This window comes from Grammomys surdaster, unplaced genomic scaffold (genome assembly GCF_004785775.1).
Source record: "Grammomys surdaster isolate TR1022 unplaced genomic scaffold, NIH_TR_1.0 125793, whole genome shotgun sequence".
NCBI classification, from domain to species: domain Eukaryota; kingdom Metazoa; phylum Chordata; class Mammalia; order Rodentia; family Muridae; genus Grammomys; species Grammomys surdaster.
The window spans coordinates 1,520,010-1,535,613 of record NW_021620624.1 but is presented as its reverse complement, the minus strand read 5'-3'; the positions used below and the strand labels follow the sequence as shown (position 1 = coordinate 1,535,613).

Sequence of the window (15,604 nt, the reverse complement as noted above, 5' to 3'; positions counted from 1 at the left end):
TCCCTCCCTCCCTCCCTCCCTCCCTCCCTCCCTCCCTCCCTCCCTCCTTCCCTCTTCCTTCCTGTCTCCCTCTTTCCCTTCCTCCCTCCTTTCTTCCTTCTCTCCCTTTAGAGACAGGGTCTCACTATGTAACCCTGTGTGGCCTACAACTTGCTATGTAGACCAGGGTAGTCTTCAACTCTTAGAGAGATTCACTTGCCTCTGCCTTCTGAGCACTGGAATTAAAGGCATATATGCCACTATATCCATCCAAAATTCAAAATTTTAATGCCTAATAGCACAGTGGTAGTGTATTTGCTATTATCTTTCAAGACTGTGGGTTCAATATCTAGGCCTAAAACAAGTAAGATTCCTTCTGTAGAAAGAATATTATGTATATTTTATAGATGCATCATTTGTCAATTAAAAACCCTGTGGTCTATGGCTCAGGTAGAAAACGGAAGGCAGGAAGATGTAAGGAGTCAGATACATGGTACCTGAGCCCAGGTAACCAGTCACATGGCAGAATGCAGGTTAAAATGAATGGGCTATTTTAGTCATGATATAGTCAGAGTAGAGCCTAGCTACATGGCCAAGGTATTTATAAATATATTTTGAGCTTGAGTCTTATTTCTGGGAGCCTGGAGTTTGGAGAAAAAAACTGGGCATAACTTCACCATCCTTCTGAACTTTAACTTAGGTGACCTCCTTGTTGGGCCCCTTCACTCTCCCATCAACCCCAGGCCTCTAACCATCTTTGCCCCAGTGCCCTCTCCCGAGGGTGGGCCAGTCTTTTCTTCCACACCGTTCAGTGTTAACCTCCTACCTCTGCTTTAGCCGAAGTTTCACACCTCCTGACCATGTTGCTTTCCGGTGCTGGGGACTGCAGGTGAGCAGCTCTGGGCTGAGAGAGTTAGAGGTACCAGGATCTGCATGGCTCGGGGCTGCACATACATCTCTGTGAAAAACAAGAAACCCAACAGCTGAGCGTGATGGGGCTTTATAGCAGGGAGTGCAAACGAGTCTCACTGGGAAGTACACAAACGCGGACTGGAGCCAGAGCAAGCAGCTGAGCTGAGGGGGACTGAGTCTGCACATCCAAGCTCTCTGTCCTAAAGACAGCAAATGTATACAGGGCGTCTACCCTTACTGCCTATGGTTTTGTGGCTAATTAAGTATATCTGTTTATACACTATATCTTTATATATATTTTGTTTTGCAGTCTTAGGACTTTGGATGTAGTTCAGAGGTAGAACACTCACCTAGCATGCACGAGGCCCCAGAACTGCAGTCCTCGAGGTTGAAGCCAGGACTCTGCGCACTGGACAAGTAAGTGCCCTACCATTGAGCCGTTCCTCAGCTACATTAACTGTTAGGACTCTGAAAACTGAACTCACTGGTCCAAGCCGTTACACTTTCTCTGAAACCAGTTCTTGGTTTCTATTTCTGGGCTTCAATGTGAGGGGTGTAGTCTTCAAGAGCAACAGCCCCTGCGCTGCTCAGTGGGTGGCAGCTCAGGAGGAACCCACAGGGAACCCACGGCAATTCTTGGGCTTCAGCTATTTCAGATTGTTTAGATTCTATCATGTTGGAAGGCCTTTTGTCCATCCATTGTGCTCCAGCCTCCCACCCGCAGGCCCAGACACCATCCCTACAACTCTCTTCCATGTTCCCAGGGAGTCGGAGAAACGTTTCAAGTCTCACATCGCCAGTGCCTGGTGCCAAGCGAAAGGGCGCCTTCCTCCTCAGGAGGAGCTCAGGTCTAGGATGTTTCCCCTTTATCACACTGGCCCTGCTTCGAGCTCTGAAGTGGTTTTAAGGTTTTATTTTATAGCATTATTGTGTGGTATAAAAATGTGAATAAGGGTGTGTGTGTGTGTCATGGCACACCCGTGGGTCAAAGGACAACTTTAGTGAGTTAGTTCTCTCCCCTCTACCCAGCTACTGCAGTCTTCTCTGTGCTGTGTCTTCCTCCTCTGTCATGTGCTCCAGGATAGCTAGCCCAGGGGACCCTCCTGTCACAAAAGAGTGATGGGGTTACAGACATGCACCCCTGCATCTGGCCTTTTGCATGGATTCTTGGGATGAAACTCAGGTTGTCGGGCTTGGGCAGCAAGTGCTTTACCCTCTGAGCCAGCTTGCCACCCCTCCCCCACAAGTGGGTCCTGTCACCCTCCTGGTGGTATTTGCAGTTTGTCTTCAAGGGTTTTTCTAAGCCTCTGAGATCCAACTGCTGGACCTATGAGAGGCACGGTGAGGCTGCTCCGCCTCTGCGTATGCCTTGGCCAAAAGCGGAGGATTACCAAGCCGCTGTCAAGATTAAGCCTGTCCATCTGGCCTCTTATTTCTTAGGACACAGAATGAAGTCAAAGAACGTTCTTTTTCAAACCCTCAGACGAATAAAGAGAGCTCTTTTTACCCAAGGGTACTGAGGAGGTGCTCCGGAGCTCGGTGGGCTCAGCTGGGTTTTCTATTCTTAAGGCGTAGGGTTTCTCTTTACCTTAGTTGTGGCCTGGAGAGGTCCTAAAGGTGCCTCCCAGGGATTCATGGACCTTTAAGAGGTGGTATCACACTGAAGGGGGAGGAAGCATTCCCAGCCCTGCCCTTGGAAAAGTGTGCTGTTATATACAGATGAACCTGGCCCTTGAATCATTAGCTACCTTCCTGCTTTACTCTTGATCTGTGCTCCCAGCCATGATGCACTCTGACAGAAAATGGTACTGCCTCGAGGGCTCTCACCGGAGACCATGTCAAGAAGCCTGCCCCACTGGGACATTCAGCCTCCAGAACTGTGGGCTTAATAAACTCTTTTCCTTACCAAGCTAGCCTGCCTCGGGTATTTCATGATAGTAACAACAACAAAAAGGGATATAACTATACTTCATTGTATCTATGTGGCCCCACCTCCTTCTATATGTTCAGTGTGCTTCTAAATTTGAAGTTTAGGGGTTAGTTTAGAATATCTCAATTATAATATTGATAGCACTGGGCTAGAAAACTCTGGGCCTGAGAGTCTCAGGCTGTAGGAAAGGCAGAATAAGGACTATGCACAAGGGCTCAAAACTCGGCTCTGGAGAAGGAATCTTGACCATGGGTGACATGGCCCTCGATACACCTCTGCTCTATCATCTGTAAAATGGATACAAAGGAGTCATTCTTTTGTTATAGAAGTGTCTTTACATAATTAAAACAGCCCAGGACACAGTAAATTAGCATTATCACTACACCCATCATAGAGCTGCTCCGGACGTTCTAGTTCATGTATATGGATTGTCTGGCATATTGTCCACACATGGGATGGGCAAATTAACCCTATATTTTCATTTCTGTTTTATAGTGTCTTCATATTAGAGCTTCTTTCAGCAGTTACACAAAGTAGCTGCAACCGAAAAAAGGCCTAATTTATATGGAGAGAACAGAAGAGCCTTGGCCAGTAAGAGCTAACAGGCCAAGACCTTTTACAAAATTCATGCACTCCTCACTTAGAAATTCTCACATGAGCCTAGCAGCACCAATCAGACAGACATTTGGCTTAAGTTGAGGTGCAAAGTAGACTCAAAGGAATCCCCCCCATTTAATACCCTAATGCAGAGATTTTATGAATGTAGAAAGCACGCTCCACCAGCCAGCAAGATGGAGAAGAGTTTGCTGCGGAGCCTGATGACCCGAGCTCCATTTCCAGGACACAGATGATAGGAGGAGAGCTTCAACCCCTGCAGATGTTCTGTGCTCTCTCTCACACAAGTAAATGTAATTTCAAAAAGGTAAAGGAAAACAAAGAACCCTTCAGGATCACCCACTGGCATCATTCCCTTCTACGGCAGAGGACTGGACTTTTCCTTTTCAGGGCTCCCCTAGACCTTACTGTCCTCCCTCTATTGGAGAAAAACAACTGCAGCCAGGCCTTTTAGAGAGCCTTTGTGGCATTTAATAACTTCCTCGTTTTTTATTTAAACCGCAGTGTTGGCTCGGTCCTTTCTGTACAGTAGCTGAGGCGCTAAAGCTCAGTCCTTTTCCTCCCATTCTCTATCCCAGACACACCTCGAGATACACACCAGCCAAGGGCTGCAGATGCCACAGGCTCTGGTCGGGGAGGAAGAATAAGCCAATGGGAGAAAGATACAAGCACGGGGCACTTGGGATCATCTCATCTTTTAAGGATTTTTAACAGCCAGAGGCCATTAAATGTAAATTCCTATGTTCTAATGAAAAGGAATGCTACCGAGATCCTAGATGGAAGACAGTTCTAGAATGAACTTGGGGAAGCCTGTTAGCTCGGCACCCTGGAATTATCTTTTAGTCTTTCTCTGTCTTATCTATACACAAAACCACTTACCTACAGAGTAAGCCTCTGTCTGGACACTAAACTCATGCTGTCTCCAGAACGCCATCTCCCCGCCCACTGCAAACTACTCTGCTGACTGCTCTCTGCTCTCACAATGGTAACTGACAGTCTGCAGGCACTTTGATCTCCACCAGCAAGTACTAATGGGTACCACACGCCTAAGGCGGACTGTCCTGAGTCTTTCATAATAAAGGATGTGCATGCTTCCTCCATATGTTGTGAGTTATTACAAAAACCCATCATGAAAGAGACAATAAGGGAGGTTTTTTTTCCTAAGACCCATTTTTGAGAACACACCGAGACAACAAGGTTGTGGTCTTGGCCCAGACCACACACAGAGAATTATATTCACTTGGGACTGAAATCCCAGAGAAGTGCTCATTCTTCTTTCTTTCAATTCAGCAGTTTCAAAAACTTAATGTTTATGCCGCTTTGTTTGTAGTCCTTAGGATGACTAACAGACACGAGCATGGTGATGACAGGCTTACTAATTTAAAGTTACCAGATAGAATTATTTTTACTTAGAGTGCCCTGTGGACGCTTCTGGAGTCAGCAAAACAGCATCAAGTGAAAATACCGAAGTCAACCTGTCTGCCTTCATGGGGCAGTGTCCCGCTGGCTGGTGTGGTCCCTCCATCCTCAGGCTTCAGCCTGGATATCACTTCTCGAAAAATACCTTTCCCAACACAGTAGGGGTGAGGCAGGCTGAGTCCACTCTCCCTATTCCTGTCTCCCTACACAGAGCAGCACACACAGTGGGTGTGCACATCAAAGATGACCACAGGACTTCCACCTGCCTGCTTCTGTAGGCCCCTCCTTTGCTAAGATAAGCAGCCCCATTGTGGAGTGTGTGGCACAGCAAGCAATGTCTGTTGAGTGAACAGAGGACTGCTAAATGTCCAGCACACCCGTGATATGACCCAGCTCTGGAGTCACTGTGTGGCAACACCAATGAGATACTTCGGGGGCGAGGGGGGTGGTGGTGCTGTTTTTATGTTGTCCCTTACTATTGTCCGATCTCAGTATTACAGGATCACAACCATGGGTGACAAATTAGGAATTAAGCCTACCCTGAGACAGGTGAGCCAGGCTAAGAGTTCTTGTGATCTACAACTAAAGTAAGCCATTGTAACTTCTTTCTTCCTCATACTTAAGAAACAAGAAATCCAGGTCAACTCTTTCTACTTCCTAGGATGGGTACATTCTGCCTCTAAATATTCTCAACTCCTGAACACGCACTGACCACTTTACCGTGCGGTATTTTAATAGCATCCATTAACTACTTTCTGAACTGAGTTTCAGCCAATACAAGATAAAGTTCCGGATCATTCTGTTCCCATGGCTTGTTTGAACCCTGTGAAAACTACACAAGAACTGTGGAGGCTGACGGAGAAGACATGGGGACTTGAGCCTATTAAAACGGCCTCTCCAGGTCCTCTTAGTTCCTTGCTTATTACCGAGGTTAGTTTTTCTGTTTTGTCCTTAAACGGGAAGAAGAATGGATATGGACTGTTACAACCCACGGACATTTCCCTGTTGAGAGCAGCCACTTCTTCCCCGTCCACTGCTGTCCCTCTAACTTAGTGTCTGTAGCGGCCAAGACAAGCTCTAAACACTTGGGGAAGTGTTCCTTAGCTCACACTCATCCTTCCATCCTTCAACTTTTCCAACCTCATCAGGCCTTCGCCTCGCCCAGATCTCAGAGGCTTCCTCAAACCCACTAGACTGCTTACCTCATGTTCCATCCCTTGGAACGTTCTTTCCATTTCTTGCCTGGCTATTCCTTGGCCTTCAGGTTCCAGGTCAAACACCAGCCTTCCTGGGCTGCCTTATCTGCTGTAAATATCCTCCTTCCCGGCACCCAGCTTTCCCTTCATTACCTTTATCGCTGCACGGAATTGCTCACTAATCCAATGGCTGCCTTTTGCAAGCAGTATGCTCAGCGGGCCAGGGTTCCCATCTGGCTGCTTTTCCTGTTCTGCTTCTTTTGAACACACAACCCGAGGTCCGTATATTGGTAGGAGGCCCTTTTCGATACATTGTATCTAAGAAGTCCCAAATGAGGCTCTGCATCTTAAACTTTCCAAGCCATTGATTGTTCAAAAGGTGCTAGGAAGGGCTGGCTCCTCCCTTCATGTGCTTTCTGCACTGGCCATGAGCCCTAGCTTTTGGTGCAGGCTTTCTTGAGAAAGCAGTGGCACTGCTGGAAACTGTGGCCAAGACCTTTGACATGAGGTTGGCAGGCCTTGATCTTCACTTGGAAACAACCAGAAGGTTTTTAGTAATTAAGCGGGCAGTTGTCTTAGCTAGGGTTTCAGGGCTGTGAAGAGACACAGTGGCCAATGTAACTATTATAAAAGAATATTTAATTGTGGCCAGCTTACAGTTTCAGAAGTTCAGTCTATTATCATCATGGCAGTGTCCAGGCCAATACAGTGCTGGAGAAGGAGCTGAGAGTTCTTATATCTTAATCCAAAGGCAGCAGCAGGAGACTGTCGGGATCATGTTGACCAGACATAATCATATGTACACACACACACACACACACACACACACAAGACCTCAAAATCCCTGCCTCCACAGTGACACCCTTCCTCTAACAAGGCTACACCTCCTAGTAGTGCCATTTCCCAGGGGCCAAGAATATTCAAACCACCACAGCAGTGTATGCTTATGAAGGGCTAAATCTGTCCTCAGAACTCAGAGGATTTCCTGAGTGTACTTGTTTCATGACAGTTTGCCCTCTTTACTAAAAGCCACATTCTTGGTGCTTCCAGTCACCTTTTGTTCTCCTTCTGTTCCATGTCTTGCATGCCTCTCTGACTGACCCTTTGTCTTGGGCTAGCAAGTCCTCAAGCCATTGAAATCAGTTCCCCAGAACTCCCCTCTTCCCCTCTCCGAGTCTCTGGGAGGTTGACAGGGCCTGGCCTCTTTAGTGTCTGAAGATGTTTTAAGAACTTCTGGGGGCTTAGAGAAATGGCTCAGTGGTTAAGAGCACTGGCTGCTCTTCCAGAGGTCCTGAGTTCAATTCCCAGCAACCACATGGTGGCTCACAACCATCAGGAATGAGATCCAATGCCCTCTTCTGGTGTGTCTGAAGACAGCGACAGTGGATTCAAATATATATAAAATAAATAAAAATAACAATAAATAAAAAATAAATAGATAAATAAATAAATAAACAAAAAGGACTTCTGCCTTCCCAGACTTCTGCTCTTAAACAGAGCTTCTCTTCAATTTCTGGCTGCTGACCATGTGACCATGGGTCAAAGGTTCTCCAGACATTCTCAATGAACTGCCCTTTTTCCAAAGGTCCCTTTACTCTTAATGCTGACCCTTGGCTACTTATCGATTGAAGTTTAACCTTCTGGGTCACTGTCTCTTCATTACTCCCCCCCTTTTTTTCTCTTTTCTAATCATTCCTTGAGATCAGTCTGCACCGCCTCTAACTGTATGCTGGCCATAGCCTATCCGGTCCTTTTAATCTCAGGCATGGTACTGACATAAAATGTCTTCTTTTTTTGTTTGCCCATCCTGTTCCCATGACTTGCTTAGTGATAGGTGAGCCACACACAATCTCTCAGCCTTGGCTTGATGCTTTGAACAGCTCAGGCCTGGGTCCACATGTACCTGCTCTGGCTGCTGTCTCCTACTACTCTGAAACATCAGATGGACCCATGCCTATAATCTGCATCATTGGCACTTAATATGTTTCTGTTTCTTTCTTAAGCTATAAGCTTTTCCATTTCTAAATGTCAACCTTGTACAAAGATGGGAACAGGATAAACGGCACAGGGGGTGGGGGATGACTAGCCTAATCTTTTAGCTTCCTAAAAGTATTAATCTACTTTAATCTTTCTCTTTCGAAGTTCTTGTTTTTGTGTGTATGTGTGCACTAATGTGCATGTGCTGAAATTAAAGGGCAGTTGTGGGAGCCCATTACCTCCTTCTACAGTGTGGGTCCTGGGATTTGAACTCATGGCTTCAAGCTTGGCAACAGACACCCTTACCCACTGAGTCATCTCTGCAGCTCTTGACTTCAATCTTTCTACTCAACAAGCCCTCTGGCACATCTAGCCTTAAGTAAAGGCTTAAACAACCAAAGGGCCCTAATCAGGGGCTTACAATTAATGAGACCTCTGCTAGGGTCTGTCACCTGTAGCTTCAAATGCTCAGAGCTGAGGACTTGAAACAGCCCTGAGAAAAGTGGGGTTCTCATATGTGTGCAGACAACAGGGATTCCAGAAGCAACGTCTTGAGTTCTGAATCCAAATCTATTGCCTGGTAGGTCTTTGACCTTGGGCAAGACACTTGACTTTGTGGTTTACTTTCCTCCATTACAAAATAGGGATGATACTAGCCGGTGAACGGAAATAGTTATAAATAGATTTGATATGTACAAAACACTTCAAATAATGCCTGTCAATAAATGTTAACATCTTGAGACTAATGTGTATCGGGCACACTGTGTGTTAGCTTTCTGGCATTAAGTCTGAAGGAATCTATCTAGTTTTTAAAAGGCTTTATTTTTAGCTCATAGTTTTGGAGCGTGGTTGCTTGGCCCTCTTGCTTGGGTTTACTGTAGCAAGCCATGACAGGAGCACACGGCACTGTAAAATGTGACAGCTTTAAGGGTAGGAAGGAAGAGGGAAGAAAAGAGGAAGGGGCTGTGGTCCCACTATGTCCTTCAAGGGTATGGCCCCAGAGGGCTGTAGACCTCTTATTAGAGCTTGCTTTCTCAGGCTTCTGCACCTTACAGCACCCTGTGGGGGCACTGACTTTAGAAGTTCCAGTGACCACTGGAAATACTTGGAGATGAAGCAGGGTTTCTGGGAAACTAGTGTCACTGCAGGAAGGTGAATGCCTCCTGAGAGAACTCTGTGAAGATCTTCTTTCTCCAGTCTTTGCTCTCCGCCAGTCACTGGCAACACACCCAAATCACTACAGCAAACTGATCCTCATGCTAACATCAGGCATGGCACAGGAAGAACTTTCCCAAAACTTCTGCCGGGCCCTCAGAAAGCCACGCGCAGCAGAGCCTACTGATCCCATTTAAGAACGTTACAGAGGGCGGATACGTTGCTCAAGATCACAACTTGTTAGCTATACGGCTGGCACAGCAGCGCCTCAGCTCCAATTTTCATGCATTAAAACTCTGAATCTGCACTCTTACTCTCTTACCTCTGTCCCTTCTCTCCCCATTCCCTGCTAGCCTCTACTCTCCCCCCACTGCACCCCCCAGTGTGTGTGTGTGTGTGTGTCTACTCCCTTCCCATGCCCTAAATAAACTCTATTCTATACTAAAAACAAACAAACAAAAACCTCTGAATCTCTGTAGCTTAAACTGCCTTTAAACTCTACACCCCCAAAAGTTCTGTGAAAAGAGGTGGCAAGCATTTGATACTCAAAGCCTCTCTTGCAGGGAATGCTCAAGGAGAAAGGGTAATGGTACTGAAATTCAAATGGGACTTCTCTCTCCCAAGGCCAACTGTCCCTACTGATGAAACAATAGGGCCAGCACCAGAAGGGCTCCCTCACTCCTAACCACAGCACTCAAGCTGCATTCCTGCCTTTAGAATACTTCCTAATACTGGGCACACTGCTGAAAATAATTCAACACATACTGAGATAGCTGGGCCATCCTGAGTGAACCCGAGCCTGGCCACTTCTATACCCAGCTCAACCATCTACTTGACTAATAGTCGCTAAGGGCCAACTATGGAACATATACTGTATCAGGCATTATACCTGCAGTGGTGGCAAACAGATAGGACCCCCTCTGTGCCTATAACTGTTCAATTATACACTTTGTAAACCCTCATACACATGACAAGACAGCCCAATACTCGTGGGAACAGAGTACAGGAGACTGTGATCAAGCCCTTTCCTCTTCATTTATCCCTGTCTATGTAAATGCTTGCTTCTACTGTCATAGGGAGAGCAGGTGACAGAGCAGCTATCCCAGAGGTTGTAATTACATTATGGGGTACTTTGAGCCAAGCTGGACACTACTATTTGTCTTAGAGTATTCATGACCACTCTTCAAGACAGCCGTCTTTATGCTATCCCTCTTACGTTAGGAATGAGAAAACAAAGAGAAGCAAATGTCATTGCCGAAGCCCAATGGGAAAAGAATTCAAGGCTGGCTGATGGTAAGGCCTACGCTCTTAACCACCATGTGGTACTCTTGGTCCTATTTGGGGTTCTCTTCTTTTTTGGCCAGTTATGGTCCTCTTCCTAGAGATAATACCCAGTAATTGTTTATCTCTAGGAATTCTCTCTCTGGGCTGGGAAGAGGACTCAACTGAATGCCTGCCATGCAGACATGAGGGTCTGAGTACAGATCACCAGCACTCACTTGCCAAGGTCAACTGAGTGTTCTGAGCTGTCTTTTCATGTGTTATGTTATATCATGTTAATATGTTGTTATGGATGAGTCAGAGGGTCCCTCTCGATAGCCCATGAATGTAACTGGAGAAGGGGCATACTTGACAAATCCTAATAAAACAATGTCTGAGGCACGATGCCAACTCATACTGAGCACTTCACATGCAGGAGGCAAGGCTCCAAACTGGAGTTTACAGTTTCTGACTTCCCGGTTTGGGCTCTGCTCAGTCCTGGCCACTGTTATGTGAGCCTCGGAACTTTGTATAAAAACCAAGTGGGGTACATCTACCATGGTAACTGCTGAAGAATGGAAGCTACTCACAGTTAGTCAGCGTGGTCTACATAAGACAGACGAAGGTGGGCATTCTCCATGCAGGGCAGAGATACTAAAGTCAGGAAACTAGGAATGCCTAATGCATTTGGAGAGCTATAAATAACCTGAGTGATAAGGAGGTGTTTGGCAGCAAAGGACTGGTGATCTACTGCACTATACACAGCCACCCCCACCCCCACCCCCAGGAAGTGACTGACGGAGAGGGCAGGCACCAGTGGTGAGAGGAAACTGTCAAGGTCAAGGGTGCAGATTTAGCTTGGAGTCATTAAATCCAGAGGCTGCAGCTCCAGCCCCGGGCTTCAGGAAGAATGATGAACCAATGGCTACACATTCATGACCATTTAGAGACATCAGGATTTGGGGTTTTCTATCAAGTACATCCCACCTCAAACTCTGGGGGAGATCCTCCTTCTCCTGCAGGAGAGGAAGGTAGAGGGACCAGGACTCTGGAAGGACCCTGGAGCCCCAGTGCAGTTTATAGGAGCCAAGCTTTCTTCATCCTGTCTACAAGCAAAGAAGTTGTCCCAACTTTAGACTTTCCTAAAGGAGTGGTGTGGATATTAAAAATATAAATAGAGGGGCTGGAGGGACGATGGCTCAGAGGTTAAGAGAGCTAACTGCTCTTGTAGAGGACCTGGGTTTGATCCCAGCACCTACAGCTCATAACCCGCTGTAACTTCCGTTCCAAAAGAGCCAATGCTCTGACCTCCAAGATCTCCTGTACACATATGTTGTGTACACATACACACACACACACACCACCCCACACCACACACACCCATAAAAACATACATATAAAATAATAAAAATTTAAAAACCTAAATGAAGGTTGTCATTCACTGAAGAGATAGACCCCTTGCTAAATTCAGCATTAGCCGTGGATTCTTAGCAAAACTGAACTCACTGGCTTGTTTGGGATGGAGCCTAATCTTCACTTTGCCCAAGAGGATTACCGGGTTTTAGGAAGGAGCTCTCAGGCACTGTTTTTAAGCCCATGCCAAACGTGTCTGTTTCCAAAATTGGTTTGCTTTTTAGGATGGGTAATAAGCATTCCACGCTAACCCAACATCTGAAAATATCAAGCCTAAAGGTTTCCCAGCTTGCTGTTCGCCAAGCTTTTCCTGGCGTGCTTCTCTCTCTGCTCAAGCTTCGGTGCCTCAGAAGGAGCATTTATAAGGTAGGTGAGGTGTCTAAATGCAGCCAGAATGCAGGAAACTAACCAGCGTACACATTCTCAAGGTGTGATTTGGTTTCTACTTGTCCCCACTATTCTTATTCTTCCTTTCCTTACTGCGGATAGTGCAATATGGGTTAGTATGACCTCTGTCTGACCTCTGTCTTCCCTGTGTGCTGAAATTTTGGGGTCCACTGGCACACACAGGTTGCACATCCTAATCTGAAAATCAAAATGTTCTCAAACCCAAAATTTTCTGACCACAGAGATCCACCTGCCTTTGTCTCCTCTGTGTTAAGGTTAATTGTGTGCCACCATGGCCAACCCCCAGTCATTTTTTTCAAATATTTGTTTAATGTATGTGAGCACACTGTCACTGTCTTCAGACACACCAGAAGAGGGAGGGCATCAGATCCCATTACAGATGGTTGTGAGCCACCATGTGGCTGGGAATTGAACTCAGAACCTCTGGTAGGGCAGTCAGTGCTCTTAACCACTGAGCCAACTCTCCAGTCCCTGCCCCCTACCCAGTCATTTCTAATAAGGGACATTTGGCCCATATAACACACAGAAGGACAGATGAATCCTCGGTGTGGCCCAGCATTCTCAAAGTACCATTTGAAAATATTACAGCTGGTACCTGTATGCGTTACAAAGGCTTTTTACCCAGCAAGTTTAATCTTTGCAATGATCTAGGGAGTGTTACAGGCAACTGAAACACAGGCTACTTAACATAGTTAGGATCACACAGAGATGGTAAAATACAGAGCCTAAGCTACAACAAGCCCCCAAGGGTGCCTTAACCCTTTCTCCACTGGGCCAGTGCCCGGGGGCTTCCTTGAGTACCTATAGGGTAGAAAGGTCTCTAAAAAACAGTATCTTATGCTACGTCAGTAGTTCTCAACCCATGGGTCACGACCCCTTTGGGGTCAAATGACCCTTTCACAGAGGTCACATATCAGATATCCTGCATTCAGATATTTATCTATGACTCAAAACAGTAGCAAAATTATACTTATGAAGTAACAATTCAATGATTTTATGGCCGGGCAGTGGTGGCGTACGCCTTTAATCCCAGCATTTGGAAGGCAGAGGCAGGTGGATTTCTGGGTTTGAGGCCGGCCTGGTCTACAGAGTGAGTTCCAGGACAGCCAGGGCTGCATGGAGAAACCCTGTCTCGAGACAAAAAAGAAAAAGAAAAGAAAAAAAAAAGAAAAAGAAAGAAATGATTTTATGGTTGGGGGTCACCACACCATGAAGAACTGTATTAAAGGGTCACAACATTAGGAAGGTTGAAAACCACTGTCCTAGAAGAGCCTGCGGATTCCTCTGGCAGAGCTGATATGAGGTGATTTCTGACTTTCCTACCGTCCCTTACCACCAGCAGCTTAGCCTCCACCTGAAGACACAAATGGTGCCAAAATGACAGAGACTGAGGAAGCGTCCAGTGTTCTGAGAAAGCTCAGGACAAACTCTGAGCTAGCTCTGTTCCTATCTGTGACCTCCAGTGGCCATACTCTCTGGGTTTCTGGGACCTGCCTGGTCTTCCAGGCTGGAAGCAACACCTGCCTTGGACACCAGGTCCTGGTCTCGACAGTATCAACTAAACAGACAGTTCTACGATATTAAAGTCCACAGAAGGGAAGTCCACTGGCGGGGAAGCCAGGGATCATTAGACTGGCCGGGCAGAACAGGGCCTTCCACACACTAGACAGAGGGAGTTGCCTTAGACTAAAGTCACACAGGGCAGTGACAGTCAAGCCAGACTGTGGCAGGAAATACCCTGGGAGCTGTCTGTCAGCCCACAGCTCTCCTCCCACTGCAACCCTGACATGTCAAGCCTGGGAAAAGTACAGAATCCGGGGCAAAGGAGAGGTACTGGACTGTGACCCCACTTCACGAATCCAGCTGTGGATCGCTGGCCTCTGCCCTGGCCAGACCTGGCTCTGTAGGGGAGACAGCCTCCTCACACCACACATTCCAGCTGCTAGTGGGTAAGGGGTAACCATGGGAACCGACACAAAGGGCTGAATGTTGGAGGAAAAGACTGGAGGCGACCCTGAAGAGGCTGAGAGGGACTTCAGTCTTGCGGTCTCCTAATGGCAGCCAAGCCTACTGTAATGAGCTAGAGGCTCAGTAAGGGCTTGCCCACAGTTAAGCCCCAAGGTCTCAAGGGTGGCAGGGCAGACTGGTGCTAATCCTGTAGGGCCCTCTTTGACACTCTTCCCCCTTTTCGGTGTGGAGTGTCCTAAAATGCACTTGCCTATAGGCCACTGAGATAATACAGTCCATTTGGAACCCCAGAGAAGGTCCACAGTGACATTCCCACCAATACAGAGCCACAGACTACACTCTGCAAAGGACCCCTCCGTTCACTACGGAGCTCCCACCTGCGGTCAGAGCTGCCCACTGTGCATGCTGGTGGTATCAGGCAGATACCCCTTAGGGAGTTGAAGTGGCCCTGAGATTCCATGTGTCTAGGGAACTCTACCTTATGAAAGAGAAACGGTAATTCCAAGTACCCAGCTCGATAATCAGGACAAGGGCTGGGTTAGGGGAGGTAGGTAAGAGTGTCCTCACCTGGTTAGCTTTTGTCAACTTAAGGGAAGCTGCCATCACCTGGGAAGAGGGCCCTCAACTGAGGAATTGTCTCCCTTAGGTTGGGCTGTGGATGTGTCTGTGGGAGCATATTCTTGTTGAATGATTGATGTGGGAGGTGCCTGTTATAGGAGGCACCACCCCTGGGCAGGTGATCCTGGGATGTGTGACCAGGCATGCCGAGCGAGCCACTGAGAGCAGGCCAGTGTGCAGCCTTCCTCCACTGTTCCAGGCTTGTCTCTCATTCTGCTGGAGAATGAAAACTATTTTAGCCTGCACTGTCACAACTCCACAACAAAGTCTAGGTCAAAGGCCTATAGTTTCAGTTCACGCTCTGAGGGACTGACTGGCTTACTAGTATTTACTTGGAGCTCCTCTGCTAAAGTGTGAGGACCCTGTCAGACAGAGTTATCTCTCACAAGTGGACTCCAGGGGGCAGAAGAGCAACAATACCTCTCCAACAATACCTCTTCGCTCAGCAACCATTTAAGAGCACACTCAGAGCCAGGAATGACAACTGTAGTCCCAGCTCTGGAGGGGATGAGACAGGAGGATGGAGAATTCAAGGCCAGCCTGGACTATACACCAAGACTGTCTCAAAAAAAAGTGTGTCCGCATGTGTGCCAGCAGGTGCGTGTGTGTGTGTGTGTGTGTGTGTGTGTGTGCCTGTGTGTGCATGCACATGTGTGTGTGTGCTGTGCGCATGTCTGCGAGCGGATGCATGTGGGTGTGTGTATAGATGTGTGTGCCTGTGTGTGCATGCACATGTGTGTGTGTGCCTGTGTGT

At 47.1% G+C, this 15,604-nt stretch overlaps 1 protein-coding gene across 2 annotated transcripts in view; it reads right to left on the bottom strand.

Moving 5' to 3' along the window:
• Shroom3 (shroom family member 3) overlaps positions 1-15,604 on the bottom strand; it is a 151,418-nt gene that overhangs the window by 45,141 nt on the left and 90,673 nt on the right. For both annotated transcript variants that reach the window (XM_028789199.1, XM_028789198.1), the window contains exon 2: positions 806-937. The gene's annotated coding sequence lies outside the window, so the exon portion shown is untranslated. The remainder of the gene's footprint in view (positions 1-805; positions 938-15,604) is intronic.